General features: G+C 42.9%; 2 non-coding genes across 2 annotated transcripts; one reads left to right on the plus strand and one right to left on the minus strand.

Annotated features, from left to right (window-relative positions):
• Nucleotides 1-602: 602 nt before the first annotated feature.
• trnae-uuc (transfer RNA glutamic acid (anticodon UUC)) lies at nt 603-674 on the minus strand. The gene has a single exon. It is a non-coding gene; the product is annotated as a tRNA-Glu (tRNA).
• Nucleotides 675-4,409: 3,735 nt separating this feature from the next.
• trnat-agu (transfer RNA threonine (anticodon AGU)) lies at nt 4,410-4,482 on the plus strand. The gene has a single exon. It is a non-coding gene; the product is annotated as a tRNA-Thr (tRNA).
• Nucleotides 4,483-5,018: the final 536 nt, after the last annotated feature.

A 5,018-nucleotide genomic window follows, 5' to 3' on the forward strand; every position in this document is an offset into this window, starting at 1 on the left:
ATGCTCTTTGGTCGCAGTGAGCTCCAGTGAAGGATTGGCACCATTAATGTGACGTTCAATTAGTCTTGTGACAAATCTCATGCTATAAATGACAACTCGCTGAATTTGCTCCATGTTTTGGTTTCAAAAGAGCCGAATACAAGGTAAGAAAGTACATCTCGCTAGAGTGGGTTATGAAATGGCAGAATGACTGTGAAAGAAGCACCCGTGCTGTTGGGAAACATAAAATTATAGAAAGTTACAGCATAGAAAGAGGCCATTCAGCCTCGATGAGCTGATGTGCTGCTTTTAAAGAGTAGTTGTGATTGGTTGATTCATCAGGAGTGATATTTTTGTCAATGCAAACAGCAGGGACCAAAATTTGCCCTTCTCCCACCCATATTTTTCTTGGCACCACCAACCCTATGGTCAGAGCTTTTCAAACGGCCCTTCTCTTGTCCTTCTTTCACTCCGCTTCTGTCTTTGCTCCCGACCTGTTCCAAGTGTGATATTTCCAGCTCTGAGGCGAAACTTCAACTGATTCTGGTAGAGCTGCTAAATGTTTTCAATCAATAAGTAATTAGTACTCATTTTGACAATTTCACAAGGTCAATAAATTTGCATTCCCTGACCGGGAATCGAACCCGGGTCGCTGCGGTGAAAGCGCCGAATCCTGACCACTAGACCACCAGGGAAACTGACAAGCTGCTTTCAGTTTGGATATTGACGCTGCATTTATCCATGTTTCTATTTTCAATGGAATGAATTCTTCAGTCAATGATAACAAGGGTTTCTGTGAGCTGGGACATGAAATTGACAGTGAAGTGAAATAGCCCCACAAGCTGCTCATGTGTAACTGTCAATTTCCAAAACCCTCCAACCTCATTACTGCGGCTCCTGTGAAACTGACAAGGGAACACACGGCAGAAATTCATCACTGAAAGTAACGGAGACACATTCAATTTAAAACACTTTCATGTCGCATCTGTTTCTGCTTCTGTCCCTGCCTCGCCTCCAGATCCCTCTGCCCATCCAGCTCCCAGGTCAATTAGCTGCTTGATGCAGACACAGTCAGTTCATGAACCCAAGCATTCCCTGGAAAGCAGGGACAGAGAATGAGGGACCCAAGGATTTTTAGAAAGAATGCGTTTGCAGATTACATGGTAAAGATAATCTGGGATCTCATCTTCCTGATTCTCCCAGATTCGGATTACAGGAATGTGCACAGGGCCGATTATCTAGAGTCGCAGGCTCCTTTCAGTCTTGTGCACGTAGTTGAGCTTTGAACCCACTCGCAAGAGTGGATTATAAAATGGCAGAATGAGTGTGAAAGAAGTGTTGTTGGGAAATATCAAATTATAGAGAAGCAAAGAAAGAGGCCATTCGGCCCTGTGTGCTGCTTTCAAAGAACTCTGAAGAGTTTTATGGAATCGAAATATTAACTCTGTTCCTTTCTCCAGAGATGCTGCCAGATATGCTGAAATTTTTTCCAGCGTTTTGTGTTTTTTTTGTTCAGATTTCCAGCATCTATATTATTTTGCTTTTATCCCTGGATTCCTAGCCCAGCGACAATACCACTGCGCCAATGCCGACCACTGAATAAGAAAATACGGACATGTTTGTACGTGTTTTCTGCTTTTTAAATGATATCTCCTTCGACGGCAGGATTCGAACCCTTGTGTTCATTATTAACAACAAATGTAAATTATTGAACATTCACTCACACTTAACTGAACAAGCTTGGATAATGTTTTCCCCCAGTTTCAAACCGTTGCTCTGCCACATGTGAAATGATCATGACCCCCACTGCCCTGCACAAACCCTGCGCTGTAAAGATCCCAGTGGAGCTGTCTAGAATGTTAAACTGTGACGTCATGCAGCAGCACTTTGGGTCTTTGTTTTGAAGAAATGGAATTCGGCTGTTCTCATTAGGAATGCTGGAGACAGACTGATCAACAATGTCATCATCAAATTGCACAGCTCAGTAAGAGGCCCTAAGATGGAAGCAAAATACTGTAGATACTGGAAATCTGAAATAAAAACAGAAAGTGCTGGGAAAAACTCATCAGGTCTGGCAACATCTGTGGAGAGAGAAGCTGAGTTAACGTTCTGAGTCCGTATGTCTCTTCTTCAGATTCAGGCCGACTCGAAGCATTAACTCTGCTTCTCTCTCCACAGGTGTTGTCAGACCTGTTGAGTTTTTCCAGCATTTCCTGTTTTTACTACAATGTGAAGCCCTTCACCTCATCGTATCTGTGCCAGCTATTTTTAAAGAGCTAACCAATTCGTCTCAAATTCCTTCTCTCTTTCCTTAAACCTGAGTTTTCCCCCTTTCAATCATTGTCCATTTCTCGCTTGAAGAAGGAGTTTCTGCAGAATCCATGCTCAGTTTGCTTTAGTTAACAAAGTTTCCCTGACACAATGACATGAAGAGTTGGACTAGGATTCCTTTTACAGTTTTTGATACAAACATTATTTATTTATTCAATTGATTTCATATCGAATTAGAAAAGAACTTTACCCTGATCAAACAGGTCATCATTATTTCTGAGCTGATATCTACAATCTAATTCCATTTGCTCTACAAACTGGAGAGCTGGATTCAGGTTCCAGTCTCTGGAGGAGTGGGTCCGAATCCCTACGCTCCCAAATTTTCAGTTGCTTCCCGCTTTCGGGCACGTTAGGAATTCCCTTTGGGTGAGCAAAAGACAACTCCAGTTTAATACGGGGAGTGGGGTGGGATGTGGTTCTTTATTTTGGCAGGGTGAACGAGGAGAGACAATGTCAATAGAAATTGCTGTGGGAGAAAGGCGTGTGAGTGGAATTGGTTTAGTTGCTCTTCCTGAGAGCCAGCATAGACACGACGGGCCGTACGACTTACTTCATAGTCATCTCTGATTTGATATGAACATGCTTTCCCTCAGGAAGTGCTGTTAGTCGCGGACGAATGTTGAGGGCGATGGTACTGACATCCATCGGGGTTTCCCCAATGTTGGTTTGCTGACTGCGGTTCTCGTTATTCCCGATTTTAACCAGGTGCCAACAGAATTAGTTATCGGATAAATGGAAACAAACAAAAACTCCCGCGCTTCCATCTGCAAGGATTTGCAAAATCTGCATATGGAAATGGAACACAACTGAGCCTGTTTGGTGACATCCTTTCTTTCTGGCTGTTTGTCTCTCGTTAGGCCTCTGTCGCTCTCGGTTTATGTGTGTGTGTGTGTTCCTGTGTGTGTCAATGTGCTTCAGTTCCTCATTTTTACCGATCCACACTTTATTCACCTTAGTTGTGTGGCTTCATATTAAAATCGTAGAGAGAAAAGAAAAACAGGTTTAAAAGGTTCAGGAGGAATTTTCTTTCTGTATTTCTGAGTGGAGACTGTTCAGTTATTAAGTGTCCGTATGTTACAAAGCGGAGGGCGATTGAAATTTTCACTGAGCAACATTTAAACAGACAGACACCGAGCCCATATGTTTGAGTGGTTACGGCAATTAACACATCGAGAGAATGATTTGTAAATACAAATATTCCAAACTGAAATCCCTCGGGCATTAGGAACTGTATTTCTTCTCGAAGCTGTTCCACGTGTGACATTTGCAGCTCTGATGTGAAACTTCAACTCTCACACCACTGATTCGGGCGGAGCTGTTTTGCGTTTCGGTTTTCAATCAATAAGTAAATCAGGCCTGTTTTAACAGTTTGTACCAGATCAATAAACCTTCATTGCCTGGCCGGGAATCGAGTCCGGGCCACGGCGGTGAAAGGGCCGAATCCTCACCTCGAAGTCACGAGGAAAGCTGTCTATAACTCTTGCAACTTGCTTTATCTCCGCCGCATTTGCCGTTTTTCAGGTACTTTCACCAGAGATAAGTTTCTCCTACAGAACTTTATCATAAATGACAACATCGTGCAATGACAGCCACTGTTTTTAAGGGGTGAGCTGCAGTGAAGGGTTGGCACCAATAAAGTGTCGTTCAACTGGTCTGGTTCCAAATCCTGTGCTGGAATTAATGAAAAACTTTGAAATTGCTCAGTGTCTTGACTTCAAAAGCGAGAATGTAAGAAAGCACATTCCCCCAAGCGTGTAATAAAATGTCGGAATGACTGGGAAATGATGCTGGGAAAAATAACATTATAGACAGTTCCAGCAAAGAAAGAGGCCATTCGGCCTGGCGCGCTGCTTTCAAAGAGATTGATTGGTCAGGAGTGATATTTGTGTCAGTGTGAACAGGCAGCAGTAAAATCTCTCACATAACCACGGCAGACATTCATCACTGAAAGCACATCAAATTCTGCCGTTTTCGTGTCGCATCTTTTAATTGTCTGTTCTCCATCTCAGACATTTCCAGGTCTATCATATATCATCAATGCGGAGTTGTCCTGTTCCTCATTCCACTAGGAGACTTACTGTGAATAAGACATGGCAAGTGGCTCCATAGCTCAGTGGTTAGAGCACTGGTCTAGTAAACCAGGGGTTGTGAGTTCAATTCTCACTGGGGCCTGCAGTATGAAGTTTGGTGGCAAGGTCACTTTTGAGCAGAGCACTGTAAAAGGGTATCAGAAGGTTATGTGAGTGGCCAACAAAATGGCAGATAGGATATAATGTAGATAGGTGTGTGAATATGTTCACTTGGTCGTAAAAATTAGAACAGCAGAATGCTTTTGAAATTTGTAAGTGCTGATGTTCAAAGAGACTTGTGCAAGCAACGGAGAAAGCGAGCATGCAGGTACAGCAAGCAATTAGGAAGGCCGATGGCAAGGGGTTTGTAATAAAGCAAGGATAAAGAAGTCTGTTTTGGTGAGACGGCATCTAGAATCCCGTGTGCTGTCTTCATCTCCACATTTATAAAATAATATACTGGCAGTGGAGACGGTACAGAGAACGTTCACTAAATTGGTCTCTGGAATGAGCTGGTTGTCCTACGATGAGAGGCTGAATAAATTGGGCTTTTATTCTCTGGAGTTTAGAAGAATGAAAGGCAAACTCATTGAAATCTATAAAATTCTGAGGGGACTTGATAGGGTGGACACAGGGATT

This window comes from Cetorhinus maximus, unplaced genomic scaffold (assembly GCF_964194155.1).
Source record: "Cetorhinus maximus unplaced genomic scaffold, sCetMax3.hap1.1 HAP1_SCAFFOLD_305, whole genome shotgun sequence".
Lineage (NCBI taxonomy): Eukaryota > Metazoa > Chordata > Chondrichthyes > Lamniformes > Cetorhinidae > Cetorhinus > Cetorhinus maximus.